Consider the following 16,171-nt stretch of genomic DNA (forward strand, 5'->3'; position numbering starts at 1 on the left):
TGAGAGAGCATGATTGGGGGAGGCACAGAGAGAGAGGGAGACAGAGGATCCAAAGCGGGATCTGCGCTTACAGCAGAGAGCTCCATGTGGGGCTCGAACTCAAGAAGTGTGAGATCATGACCTGAGCCAAAGTTGGATGCTTAACGGACTGAGCCATCCAGGCGCCCAAGACCTCTTTCCTTTTTCTTCATCCATTTCTACCTACCACGCCAACTTGCCATGCCAAATTTCTTAAAAGAGCATTCTGTATCTCATGACTATTTCTTCATTTCTGCTCCTCCCTCAATTTGCCGCAGTCTGCATTCTGCTCCTCAACACCATAAGGAGACTGTTCTAAGGTTGTCAGTGATCTCTTAATTGTTACATTCAAAGAGTCCTCCCTTTTCCTCAAGTTACTTGTCAGTTCTAAGGCCTGTCAGAGTGGTACAGAATTCCTTCTTAAAGTTCACCTCTTATTCAACGAAGGTTTTGTGCTTACGCTTGTTCCTATTTTCAAGGTTTTGTTCTTATTTCTTAAACCATGTTTTAGTTGATTTTGGGAGGCTCTTCCTTCTCTGTCTACTTATTTAGATACCAAGCACCAGAGATTTCATTTGAATAGTTTCTTTCTTATACCAGGTGGAATCTCAGTCAAGTTATTTCCATTATCACCTATTCAATCTCCACATTCTTAGGCTTTATATGCAACCCTTCCCAAGTCCTCAAGTTTTGTTTCTGAATACATACCAGATATAGCCAGCTAGACATACAGTATGAACTTTAAACTCAGCATGGCTAAAACTGAACTTACTTTCTTAAGCCATTTCTGATTCTGTACAATTTACCCTAATTCTGAGTGTTTGGTCCTCAAGAAGAAAGTAGAGGTTGGGTGTAGACCATAGTCTTATCCAAAGCAAGGCGGTTTGCTAAGCATTTTCTTAATTATCTTTCCATAAATCCCACAAAATTATTTCAAAGTTTGTTTATCTATCATCCATCTATCTATCTATCTATCTATCTATCTATCTATCTATCTATCTATCATCTATCTATCTATCGAGAATGAGTTGGGGAGGGACAGGGAAAGAGACAGAGAATCCCAAGCAAGATCCTTGGTCAGCACAGAGCCCAGCAAGGTGCTCAATCTCACAACCATGATACACGACCAGAGCTGCAATCAAGAGTTGGTCTCTCAATTGACTGAGCCACTCAGGTGCCACTACCTCCCACAAAATAATTTTAAGCCATTTTTGTATAGAAAAATGAGGCTCAACTAGCTTAAGTGGTAGAGCCAGGATTATTGTAAGCCTTTCTACTAGCTGGCAATGGCTCTGTGGATTCCATAAATTACGCAGAAGGTAGAAATCTTCACATACACTAGAATTATCTCTCTACATCTATCCTAGTCAGCCTATCTTCAATTAGCATTGATTTTTACTCCTAAATAGCAATTAAATCTCCCTGGCAACTGCCAAAGCTGAAGTTCTTCCCTCCTCTCTTAAGGCCTATTGCAATGACCTTTGAATCAGTCTCCCTGAATCCAGCTTTTCCATAGGCCAAATTCATCCTTTTGCACTCAGAATGATTAGTCTACAAACACCAATCGATTTCAAACTCCTAATTAAAATACTCTAATGGCTCCTCCACTCCTAAAAAAGAAGTATAAACTCTTTCATACAATATTTCACATTGCTTGATTTTTACCACCCCACTCTATACACAATCTCACCTTTGGCCAGTTGTCCTCCTAGGTCTTCCCTTCTACTTAGGGTTTGCCAAACGCACTGGACTTTTTCTCACTGCTAGCCATCATTTGCTATATTCTTTATGGTCTTGATTGCCTGTTAATATTCCTTAGACTTCAAAATCATTGTGCTTCAAAAACCCATGCCTAAAGCCATTTCCTGAGATGATCAGACAGAATTACCCACAACCTTCAGAATCCACTATAATTTATATGCTTCTGTAGAACACTTCTAATGAAAGACTGTTACTGGTTTGCATGTCTCTTTCCTAGACATGAACTCCTCAAGGACAGGAACTATGCCAGGCCTATCTTCATATTTCTAACATCTAGCCATGTATCATAAAATTTTCCATCAGTTTAAATATCACTTACTCAATGAAGATTTTCCTGACCCCCACACCTTATGTTAGCATTTCCAACTACACTGAATCAATGCCCCCACCTTTTTTTTTTTTTTTTTTGCTATGTGGAAATTAAGGGACATTACATAACTATGAATTAAGTTTGATTCCAAGAGGTCAGAAATCATATCTGCTGTTTGTGCATAGAGCACACTGTAATACCTGACACAGAAAAGATGATTGATTAGTTTAATAAAAATATGAATATGTAAATGAATCATTGATGAATGCTATTATTTGGAATTGTATTCTTTGTATTACCACATATACTCTGTCTGCCAGTGTCCATTATAGCCTCAGTCTTCAAGTTTAAAATCTTTTGCAGCCTGATGTTCGCCATTGCCATGAAATAAGGGCTACCTTAACATTGTTGGAAGCTAACACATTCCATGGAGTTTTAGATCAGAATTAGAATATATATCAAGATCTCCAATCAAATGTGCATAGGTTCCTAGTGAGAAACCTAGTTCACGGGCTATGGGAAGTTCTCAGCACCTTCACTTGTGCATCAGAGAGGAGCTTGCCCACCAGCCTGCCTTACCACCAATTGAACCAGAAACTTAAAGAAATCCTACACTTTTTAAGAGCTCTCAGGACTTTTGACATTGATCTAAATCCAGAAATGATCTCAGTAATCAAGAGACTGCAGCATATTCCCCCCTAATTACCCTGATTATGGGGATAATGTGGAAGGTGAATAAGGGATGGTGGGGATACTGGCATTTAGGTACCTGATGGTCTTAATAGAAAAAAGCATGGGAGGCTCTGGAACATTACACTGAACCTTTGCTTTTCCTGACTTCAAGATGCATGTTTTTGTTTTTCAACTCACCTAAAAATTGGTTGTATCAATAGCAAGACTGAGTAAAAGGACAGTAGCTAGAGTAAAGCCAGAGGATGGAAGAAAATAGCTCAAGAACAGAAAAGGGGCACTTGGCACTCCACTACATCTCAAGGAATTTGCCTAACTTCAAGTCCTTGGGTTTGCATTTTCAGATTTTACACTGCTAAAATTGCCACGTGATTTTATACTTGCATGTACATCTTCCTCTTAAAGAGGAAACAAATACAAACTCCTTCCAATCAAAAGGCAGCAATGACAGGTAGGCATGTTTGTCTAGCCTCCACTTTGGACTGCTACAGGGCTTTCTGTGAGGTATTACTCTCAGAACACTTCAAGCCTTTCCCTAATGAGGCTTCATCAATCTGCCTGATGAGGTGGCCCTTCCTGATTTCTGCTGAAAGTACTAATAAGCACAGGCTCTTCAGGATTCAGAATTCATGTTTTCTCTTTCATCCATACTCTCTTTATCTTATTAATACCGTCAGAAAATGTTCAACGAGAATTTCTAGTGAATAAAATACTTTATGGTTGTATCTTTGTCACTTTGGAAATCTATGTGAATAATACTTTCAAGCCAACAAGACATCGCTTATTAAGTTGTTGTTTCTCTAATGCATAACCTCAGTCTGGGCTATGAAACAGTCCAAAGAGAGTTCAAAGAAAAGGGTGAATAGTATTAAATACAGATTTTGTGAGGCAGGGCTTATTAAGATATACCAAACCCTGTCTAAAACCCAACTGCATATCCTTGAAAGAAAATGCAAGAGAAATTTATACTCATTATCTCTGGGTGGCGTAGGTTACAAGTGATTATTGTTTTCTCCGTTTCACTTTTCAGTGTTTCTGATTTTTCTACGGTGAACTTGCAACTTACTTTTGTGGGGAGAAAAGCTATTTGACTTCAACATGAAGGCCAAAGGACTTCCATGGCAAATACAATGTGATACAAGTTGTTCCAAACTGTCCAATGGATTAATTTAATCCAGTACTTGGTTTATGGAATAGATTTCGCAAAACAAAGTGGCCCAAGTACTGCTTCATAAGATTTCTACCCTTGGAAATGAAATTTAACATTCTTTTTTCCTATCCTATAATTCTGGTGCCTCTATATAACACCCTCAATACCATGTGGAAGGCTAAAAAGAAGGTAATGTGCTAACACTTTCTAAAATCAAAACCAGTAATAATTAACCTTATTATTATTAAAGCAGCACCATATTTGTCAGTGATTATAAGGAAGAAAAGTCACGTTTTTAAATCTAAACCCTTAAATCAGTCCAGACATTACACAGTCATCCACCAACACAGTAAGGTAAGCCAAGGACCTTGCTTCTCTTTTATTTGATACTGACTTTTCCTACCTGCTGTGTCATTAATGTCTCACTCTTGTCATATCCCATTTACAATCTCAGTATCTCGTGGCTATTTCCATGTGTTTTCCTCTTATTTTAGACAACACCAATAGAAGTATCATGCAAACCACAGATATAATTCTAAATTTTCTGGTAGCGATATTAAGAACAAACTCGGTGGGGCGCCTGGGTGGCTTAGTCGGTTAAGCGTCCGACTTTTGCTTAGGTCATGATCTCGCGGTTCGTGGGTTCGAGCCCCATGTCAGGCTCTGGGCTGACAGCTCAGAGCCTGGAGCCTGTTTCAGTCTGTGACTCCCTCTCTCTCTGACCCTCCCCTGCTCACGCTGTCTCTCTCTTTCTCTCCTAGAAATAAATAAAACATTAAAAAAAAATTAAAAAAAAAAAGAACAAACTCGGGTCACCTGGGTGGCTCTGTCGGTTAAGCATCCGACTTTGGATCAGGTCATGATCTCACAGTTTGTGGGTTCGAGCCCCATGTCAGGCTCTGGGCTGACAGCTCAGAGCCTGGAACTGGCTTCAGATTCTGTGTTTCCCTCTCCCTGCCCCTTCCTTGCTTGCTCTCTGTCTCTGTCTCTCTCTCAATAATAAACATTAAAATTTTTTAAATAAATAAAAAAGAACTTAAAAAACAGGTGAAATCAAATTTAATAGATTTCATTTCAATCCAAATACCATTCCAATATGTGATCTATGTGGAATTATTAATGAATTATTTATTGATTTTGGTACTAAGTCTTCAAAATCTGGCTTGTATTTTAGTTTGTCCACATATCTCATTTTGACATTTTAAATTAGAAATGCTTGATCTGCATGTATACATCCTACAATGTATAGTTGAAAGTAAATCCAGTGTTTTTCCAAACGTGCTTGAAGTTTTCCACCCACCTAATCCAGGGTCAGTTTTTAAATTTACCTTAAAGTTAAATAAAACTAAAAATTCAGTTTCTCAGCCACACTAGTTGTATGTGAAACACTCAACAGCTACAGGTTGCCAGTGATACCATATTGGATAGCACAGATTTAGAATCTGCAATCTCTTTCTGCTTTTTAAAAGTTGGGTTTTTTCCCCACATTTTTAGGTATTAACCCTCCTATCTGGCCCACAAATCAAGTTCAACTGTGGCTTTACAGACCTTCACCATGAAACATTTTCAGGTAATAATCACCCCAACACACACACACACACACACACACACACACACACACACACGCATAGGGAAACATTTCAGAGCACATCCCCATCTGATAGTACTAACTCCTCGTAGATAATGGCCCCCTGTCTCAGGGAACAATTACTGTACTCTGAATTTATATAGAGATAATTCCTGAAAGAGGCATAATATTTTAAAAATATAAACGAAGCACTAATCTCAGAAAAGGAAAGTAAAAGCATAAAAGGTTTACTTTGCAATATCTTTGAACTCTTTCAGGCAATAAAGTCTGATGTATTATCAACCCAAAGGCAGACTACAGTAGTACCACAAAACAATAAATCCTAGAGTCACCTATTGTATTGTTCTTGGTTATGACTGCATTTGGGGCTTTCCCTGCCTTGTCTGATCCCAATATTGGCAAATATAGACATTAAAAAAGAAGAGAAATAGATGGTTTACATGGCCTTTTGTGGGAGGGGAGGTACTGTTTGCTTGTGTCTTGTTTATTCCAGGGGATGGTAGAACTTGGGCAAAGAGTCCTCTATTTTTTGATTTTTATTGATTCCACTTAAAATTCTTCAGTGAGAAAATAAATATTCCACAAACTTTCAGACTATCTGGGGGAAGAGTGTCCTTTGTAATCTCAATAACTATATTAACATGGTTGATGGGATCATAGGCAGGTCTACCCTTTAGATAAGAAATGTAACTTGGGGCCCTTGGGTGGCTCAGTCAGTTAAGCATCTTACTTGGGTTCAGGTCATGATCTTGCTGCCTGAGCATTAGAGCCCCACATCAGGCTCTGTGTTGACAGCTCAGAGCCTGGGAGCCTGCCTCAGATTCTGTGTCTCCCTCTCTCTCTCTAGCCGTCCCCTGCTCGTTCACACTCTCTCTCTCTCAGAAATAAAGATTTTTTTTTAATTTTAAAAATGTAACTATGTGGATATTTTGTGTTTTAGATTTTGCAATGTTCTCTTTCCACACATACATAATTGTAGTCTATTTTTCTTGTGCCCTTTTCTAATGCATGATATACTTCAAATTATTTGGTTTATTTACAGCCAAAGTTTACACACACTTAAAAGCATTTTATGGTCAGAATGCAAGCTATTTCAATGTAGTTCTGAAGAGGTCAAGTTTTTTGGTTCAGAATTTATTTCCTGTATCATTAGTCTACTACATGGACCCCACTGAAGAGCACTATCTAATAGATATTAATGTAAGGCATAAATGCAAATCACATATGCAATTTTAAATTTTCTAGTCTTTAAAAAAGTTGAAAGATATATATATAAAAGAAACATGTAACTGATGCATTTTATTAAACCCTAAATATTCAAATGAGATAGTTTACCTTTTTAAAAATTAAGTCATTGAAATTTGGTGTGTAATTTATACCGACAGCTCATATCAACTCAGACTAGCCACACTTCAAGTATTCAATAGCTTCCTGTGGCTAGTGGCTGCCATATGGAAGAGCTTATGCAAAGGTGATATTCACAGTGAAACCTGGTCTAAGTTGCTGAATGTGTTACTTTGCCAAACAAGTTGGAAACAGAAGACCAGGTGAAAATTATATTTAACAAATCATTTACATGTTAAATTTATATATTTACCAAAACAAAATTAAAACAAATCTATCATATTCTGTAAAAAGTACTTCCTGGCCTATAGAAAGTAGCATTTTTAAAAATTCTTTCCTATTTGTGCTACCAGCAAATTTTCAGGGTAGGCTCACTAGATCCATACAGCACAGATAATTAAACATCCTTGATCATGGTTCTAACTGGTCTTTGAAATTAGGTAACATAATTACCTGTCAGTGGAATATGTCATTGTTTTTTCTTTTTCCAAAACATTTTTTTAACCTAACATCTTAAGAGCTCCCTTAGAAAATTCAATGAAATGTTGGAATGATACACTCTGAGTGAAAAATGTTAATTTCTATCTCATTCTTTCTTCTATTCAAATGTATGTTTTTTTTCCAGTGTTGAAAAATCTGCAGCATTAATCTCTGTGACTTAAAGAATAACCTTATTTTACAGCATAATTCAGTAAGACACTGGATATGCTGCAGACATATTTACAAAAAGAATATATCCACAAGCTATTACATTGTCATACACTGGTGCACTTGTCTGCCTATGTGATATTTTCTCCATTTTCACTGGTGCATATCAAGTTAACAACCACAATTTATTATCTAATGTATTGTGTGATTAATGGGATAGCTCATATTTTAATCAGCCATAGATTTCTTCTCAATGAGGTACACTTGCCTTAAGCACAATATAGTCATAGAGTCTTAACTTTTTACAGTAGTTTTTCTTCTCCTTTCGTTTCTATTTATTTTTAACAAAAGAGATTTCATGTGAATACTGTTAATAGGTTTAATAAATCATTTTGTGATTCCCTTATAGTTTAAAAGACCTATTTGTTTAATTCTGTAAGAGTGCTTCGGATTTGGAGTTAGCAGTAAGTATCGTAAATATACTGTAGTTCATTGACTACCTTCACTAACTCAGAGGTATCTCGCCTTTATTCTTAACACCATGTGATTTTTTTTCCTATTTGATTTTGCCTACCATGATTTTATCTTTTATTATGGTATCTTGTGACTAGCCACTGTACCTCCTTCATGATTATAAGCTACTTAATAAAAGGACTGATGTTTTATTTTCCTATTTTATAAAAAACAACAGAGTAACTTACATACAGATATTTTATAAAAATAGATGGACTCTATATATGATTCTCTATAAGACTGTGACCTCACTTACAATATAACAAATGAGTTAACTAGTCCAAACCAAAACATAAGTGTCCTAACAGCTTTATTAGCTATTATATAATACAATTAAATGTATTATCATTTATATACACCTTATATACATACTATAATAGAAATATTCAACAGTTACTCTGTTCTAGGTATTACATAATTAGCTACAATGTTTTAATTATCCTATATCTATGACATAGGCACTATGAATAGCTCCACTTCAAAACAGAGAAACTGAGGTTCTGGAAGAAGGATGCTTCCACTGAATGAGAGGCATTAGATACATTCAGCAAATACAAAATAAACATGTCATTCATAAGCATAAGAGTGTTTGCTACCAAATTACTGAAATCTTATCTTCAGTTGTAATTTGGTTACTAGTATTTGATAACTTTGTTATTACTTTTTCTGAGTAGGTTTTATGTAGCTACCATGAAACATCCTAATTCTCTGTGAGGTTCTGATTCCTTCTGCCTCTGTCAGATTCTGACATATTTGTGTTAGACTGAAAGCATTTCTGATCTTTGAGAATGTGCTTAAGTTTTCTGGTTTATAACTATACTCAAATTCAGAGTGGCCACTATTGATTTTTAAACTTGACTAGACAATTGAATTTTCTCACCGACCAGAGGCTATTAAGAGTTTATTTGATTAGAATTACTTGTTTTATTGTAGTTCTGGGTTGAAAGATCATTTACTATCAGCCAACTTCTCTTGAAAACATGTTCCTGAGGGAAACAACAAACATACACACACACAGACACAGACAGACAGACAGACACACACACACACACAGTAATTCTATACTTTCATTATCATGAATTTCTCAATTTGTTTCCTCAAGAAATTGCAAAATGTCCTTTTATCTGTTACATCTTTAGCTATATATATAACTAAAATGCATTTATATATTTTGTTTTTTAGGTTTTTTTCTGAGAAAGAGGCAGAAAGGGAGAGAGCAAGAATCCCAAGCAGTCTCTGCATTGACAGTGAGGAGCCTAATGCAAGGCTCGAACTCACAAACTATGAGATCATGACCTGAGCTGAAGTCCAGCGCTCAACTGGCTGAGCCACTGAGGAACCCCTATATTTATATATTTAAAATACATTTAAATCACCTTTATATTATGTAATTATATTAATATATTTTATATTTAAATATAGGTTAAATACATAACTTAAATCCAAATATTTACATTACAAAAACAGAACATAAATTAAAAATTAAGGATCATAGCAAAAGCATTCTCTACATATCCCAATAATGTCTGATCACCATACTGCAAGTTCCCATGATTTGTTCTAGGGATCCCCAAAGCATGATTGTTTTAAATGCCTCCATCTGAGTCAGAAGGAAAATTAGAACTTTCCTTTTCTACATCCATTTCCTTTGTCCCTCTGTATCCCTTGCCAGTTCCAAATTGAGCAATGCACTTGAGTTCTGGAATCAAAGAGGTTTTTAATTCCCAAGTACATTAGTTTCCTTTCCATAATGTAGAGAGAGAGCTGAATATGGAAACACACTGGCAGCTTTCTGGCTTAATCTGCTTCCACAAACTGAATGGACAAAGGGTTGTAATCGAGTAAGTATTTTCAAGTGATCAGACAGTAGTTTGCTTGCCAAAGTTCAAATTTCTGTCAAATAGGAATCTTATGTTAATTATTACCCACACTCTTGAATAGGCCTACAAAAAAAAAAAAAAAAAAAAAAAAGAGGGAAAGAGGGAGGGAGGGAATGTGACTTCTGATTAGAAAATTTTGAAATCTCTCCTTAAGTAATAACATTTTTAATATGCAAGTGAAATGGAGGAATCTAAGGTACAGGGGAAAAGTTGTTTCCTAAGAACAATTATTTTACCAAAACTGCCATCTTCTCACTCTATGGGAAGCCTTTCCACAGGGCCTGGGGCCCACGAATTAGCCCCGCTACACACACACACCCTATTTCCAATCTAATGCAAAGTGATCTCAGTTTGATTGAATTGCTTAGCACTTGAGAAGCCCTAATTGTTTTTTGTTCAGAGGTTCATATTTTTAAAACATTGCATTTATTTTTCTTTCCCACTGTTTATCCCTCTAATCAGACATCATTAGCAACTTCAGTGCTGAAGTATAAAGAATTCTTAAGACAAACACCCCATATATATTCATTTCAGTCATCTTCTAGGCAGTTTTCTGCTCCACCAACCCTCTTTTACTGTATAGCCATTCGGAACAGCCACTCTTATTACATGGCCACTGAAGAGCTCTTGGCCAGCTATCTTCCATGCATTGCTGCACAGCTCTACCAAAAATCTGTACCATGGAATTGAGTGTGGCTTCAAATATACAAGCGAGGACCAAGGTGCACAGTTTACCTAGTTCACTGTCATGAAGCTCATGAAGAAAGGAGTTAAACTTCAGTGAAATATATGCCTCATATTAATTGAGGCATATCCTCTACCCCACTTTATAATCAGAGACAGAGAGGGAGCCTGACTGTTCTGGTCTCCAGACACTCTTCATTGTTTTAGAGGAGGCTCCTGCCTGGTGTGTTAGAATGTAACACTGTTGCAAACACTTTTCAGCATCACTTTAAAAAGTATCTCAGAAACATAACCCACCCCCCACATTCCGTTTATGCTACCCCATTTTGCACCCCACATAGTACAATGAACCACAAATGATTGGTCCCATTTCCTGAAGGTGAGATGAATTCAGGCCGAGACAAAAAGGAATCCTAAAGGAGAAAAATAATAACCACCACAACAAACCAAGATACTTAATCTGAATTCAGAGGTTCTGGCTAGTTCAAACAACAAATAAAGAAAATGGGGAAAATACAATTTGCAGCAATTTTGCAAAAGAGAAAAAAATCCTTACTTTACAAATAGCTCTGGCTTCATATCTAGCCAAGCAAGCAGCAAGGCAGAGGCAGATAATAATGTGATTACTCTGGTAATGATATGCATTAGATACATTATGGGAAACAATAATGCTCCCCACTGAATGCAGTCAATCCAGTTATTGATTTTTCTTAATGTTAAAAGCGCTACTCTAAAACTGAAAAGAGATATCCTTTATTTATTCTCTTTCCTTTTCGGTTTCCAAGTCCATAGATCCTTTGATGCAGAGTAGTATACCAAGATAATGGAGTAATGTATATCTAATCTGACACCTACTGGGCCAGGCTAATGTTTCAGATAAAAACTGCTAGAATACTGCTGCTCATGGAAAAAGCAACGTATGATAGTTGGGAGGGAAGTGTCTGAACTTTCCTTTCATTTTTGTTTGGTTTTCTTTTCTAAAATATCCTTGCAGACGAAGCATGTTTTTCTTTCAAATTACGATGGTAACATATAGATTAGCCCATAGACTCAGCTGATGAGTCTACATTAACACGTGCTTCTCTCCAGAATCTATGTTTCATCTATTTAAGCTTTCAGTATATTATCACTGCATAGAAAATGCATACAAGTACACCTCAATATAGTTCCCTTTTTCCATCTTCTACAGCTACAGTTTAAATCACTTTCCCCTGCACACACACTCACACCCCTATCTTGCCCGGATTCCACACTTTATGCCTCCTCTTAATAAATACTCAGTACCTGAGCAACGTATTTCTAACAAACCTCAGAACAAGTATTTCAATAAATACAAGACAATATGGCAAATCCTGGATTTCTTTTTCACTTAAAATAGAGGATTTTTAAAAATCTTTACTAAATGTTATTTCACACTGGCATTGTCAAGTGGGTCATTAAGTAAAATAACAAACTTAAGTCAAAAGCTCCTTGTATGACTGATCTATCCCATCAGAAAAATCAAACAGTGTATTTGTACCAACTCTTTGCTGATGCCTGATACTTCTTTTCCTCATTCATTTCATGTCTCCACCACCTTTTTAAAAAAAAAAAAAGAAACTCTAGAGGAGAATAAAAAGCATTTCTTCTTGTCATTTTCACTTGACCAATTTCATTTAAACTGGCCCCAGAGGACCTGAAACAGCATGTCCAAAGTGACAGACCTAAGATCAGTAACACAGAAACTAAAAAGCATCTCAATACCTTCCGCAATTTAATCAATGGAAATCATATGTGCATTTTCTAATGAACCTTTCCATACATTTTAACAGTGGAGAGTCAAAATTGAAAGGTAATTCAATTTTATCAGCGTACCTAAAATGAGATCTATTCTGGGTCTCTTAAAATTAATTAAGATGAGAAAATTGCTTGATTTTTGAAGATCTTTCCACATGACAAACTTTTCATTAGGCATATTGCTTGCTTGGCCTATAGCCATTTAGGTGAATCGAATAAAATATTTTGGCCTGTTATAGAAAAACAAACAACAACAGGAATTAATTATTCAGTTTTTCTAAATGGCTGGAAGCCCAGTTAAGATTACTTTTTCCAAATTTTAATAAGGAGATACGAAGCATAAAGCATTTAGGATGAGAAACAGGTCCTTTTTTCTTAGTTCACTATGACCACTATTTCCTCCTTGCTACCCAATAAGCTTTTGTGAGACTAATTCAGCCATCTTGTCATTTAAGTGGTTTTCTACAGAAAATCTTTTCTCATGTTTTCTCTCCCACTTTACATTGAAAATTCTCTGTTAGAGAGATTTCTTTGACCTCTTCTGCTCAAAGACTTTCGAGACCTCTTATTGGTGTACCTGAATTGGCCAAAAAGGCTTGGCTACAAACAAAGCATTCTCCATCCAGCCTCCTGACCATTTGCCAAACCTTGTGCTACAGACATTAGAAGACCTTTAAGCTATTACAAGAAGCCTAGAGACGTCAATTATGTCTATTAGTGCTCTTGGTACCCTGAATATTGTATATGTCCTGTGCATTAATTTAAAGGTATGCTGAAGTATATAAAGTAGAAATTTCAAAGCACTATCAAAGTAACAGTGATAATTGGTTCTAGTTTTCCCTTTGCCAAAAAACAGTTGAGTGGGTCTGAAAAAAATTCTATTACAGAAATCTGAAATGTTCAGGGAATTACTGCTCCCAAGTTTTAACAGATGTCTATAAAAAATGGAAACCATAAACCTTTCAGCAGATAGTACAAATAGTAATATATCCAAATGAATTATTTTTGTTTTATATATGTATCTTATGTATTCCTTACATATTCCTTTATGTGTTCTTTGTGCCACAACCCAAACTTTTGTAGTTTCTGACTCACCAACGTACAAACTCACACTGGTTTCGTTACAAGTATAAGATAGTTTTAATAAAAACAGCTGTTCATTAATTTCTTTGCTAGTTTATTATAAATATAATATCTCTTATTAAAAACACTTTCATATCCAGAAAACTTACTTCACACATTTTTATTATATTAGCTTTTGCAAGTCACAAACTGTTTTAGCTCTGGTTTCTTTATCTGTGAAATGGGAATACAATACCCATTTATCAAGTTGATATAGGGTTTTTATATTTTATGCAAATTACTTGCAGCAGTGCATGCCCAATAGTAGGTACACATAAATAATAGTGTCCTATTTGTATGAAACTTCCTAACAACAGAGCAAAAAATAAAATTAGTATCAGCACTTGCAGTGAGAAAAATGAAATGCAGAAATAACTGACATGTTTTCCATGTACATATAATAAGGAATGACTGGAATCTAGGTTTTCTGCCCCTAGCCTGATGTGTCCCCTCATTTACAACCATATACTACAGCTTCTGGGGAGGTAGCAATAAACAAAAGACACAAAGTTCTTCCTCCCATGGAGCTTGTGCTTTAATGGGGAAAAAAGTAAGCAATCAAGAAGGCATGTGATAGTAAAGCAAAATAAAGCAGAGATGAAAACTGCTGTGGTTGAGAATGGTGGGTCATTTTATGCTGGGTCAGGAGAATAAGCTTTTGGAATAAAGTCCTATTTGAACGGAGTTCTGAAGGCAAGTAAAGGAACAAGGCATGTAGGTGTCTGCAAGATCATTCCAAGGATGTGTGTTCCAGAGTCGGCAAAAACAGTCTGAGTGGACTGTTTAGTGCCCTGTCATCCTGTGTTCTTACCACACTGTTATCCTGCCCTCCCATGAACCAGTATAGTTTTTACTCTGTGGTAAGGAAGTCTTCAAATACTCCTATTCTCTCCCACCCTAATATTAATTAGTAGGCTTCCTCAATGCTTCAATGATGACGATGTAAAATTGGAAGTTGACAATGCTTCTCCAAGTATACATCCTGTCAATCATCATAGGGACAGTGCTGTCAATCCTATTTCATAGATGAGGAAATTGGGACACTGACTCACTGCAGAGCCACAATGCCAGAAAGCAATAAGCATAATTTTGAAACTACAGTACCACTGTTACAATGCAGCTTCTAACCCACCATTCTACTGCTCGCTATGCTCTTAGAAGTAAAGCTCCACATAGAGGCTACTGTGACAGCAGGAACGTTTAGCTCAGAAGGATGTCCTATTGCAAAATCACCAAATTCAGTGAAATGTAATCTATGTGAAATATTACACATCAAGATGCTCAGAAGAATATGATTTGCTCAGATGAGAAAATTAACTCTTTAGTAGAGCTAGATTTTCAATGGAAAACCATCAAGTGTTGATGTCTTAATAGAAAGGTACCTCATTATATGGAACTGGTTCTATTTTGGGTTTACTTTGGATTACAATTCCTAACTTTGTGTACACACACACACACACACACACACACCAAGTGAGAGAAAAATAAAGTCCACTAAAAAATAAGACCTCCATCTAATTTTCATATATCAAGTTTGTTTAAAATCAAACAGCTTTATAAATGCACTTTATAAAACCTCTCCAGTAACCCTGACCACACAGTACCATCACACTTTTCTGATTTGCCATTAATAGACACAAAACCCATAATAATAGCAAGGTACAAATATCATTTGTTCCTCAACTCTAACATCTAAAGTTAGAAAAGTTGGGTGAATGACATAAATGAACAGAAGCTTCCACAAATATTTTATCCATTGCCAGAAAACATCTAAGTTTTGTCTACAGCAGGAATAATCTACATGCTGGCCAGCCATCAAACTTAATTAAATTTGTAAGGGTCACGTCAGAGGTAAAGAATATTATCCACATGGGTGATGCAACAGGAATACTAATTCACTCAAAGGGGCCTCAGTTGCCCTTTTAGCTTCACCCTTTCTTATAGAAATTCTTGTTGTCAGAATAAAAATATCAAGCTAAGCAGATCTACTAACTCATATCCTTGTTTAAGCCCAATTTGAATGTCTCATAAAATCATCCATTACTATGGGCAATAAGTATTTCTATTGAGACTTCATCCATCTGTTCTCATTCAAATAAAGGAGGATATTGTTTGTATACGGGAAAAAATTGTATCCCGAGGAAACGTGTCTTTGCCATTTGTTCACCACAATAATACTCAGAGTATAGTCATTTTAGTATGCTTCATATCTGCAGGGCATGAGCTACTAATTCAAATATTACAATTAGCAACTCTAAAAGCCAGTATCAAAATTCACCACCATACTCTGGTAATACCTCTTTGCCTTCACCCTGCTACTACAGACAAGCTGGTTCTTGATGTTTAAAGCTCAGGTTCTAGCCATCAATCGACTGATCATGATTTCCTAATGAAGAGATGAAGCTCATGTATATCCTGCAACTGTTAACATATGCCACAGATTATTAATATACTAGCGTTCTTCTGAAATGCTTGATTTCTTAAGCAGAAAGTCAATGAAAAAGAGCAGAGAACTTTATAAGTGATTAGACCTCAATTACAATCCAGAAGTTTACTAATTGTGTGAAATCATGGAGGTTGCTTATTGTCACTGAGCCTCAGTTTTCTCAGTGGTAATATGCTGATAATATTCTCTACCTCATAGAGTTGTTTTGGCTCAAGCCAGAGAATGTACATAGAATATTCAA

The sequence above is a fragment of the Crocuta crocuta genome, unplaced genomic scaffold (genome assembly GCF_008692635.1).
Source record: "Crocuta crocuta isolate KB4526 unplaced genomic scaffold, BGI_CrCroc_1.0 scaffold597, whole genome shotgun sequence".
In the NCBI taxonomy this organism is placed as follows: Eukaryota; Metazoa; Chordata; class Mammalia; order Carnivora; family Hyaenidae; genus Crocuta; species Crocuta crocuta.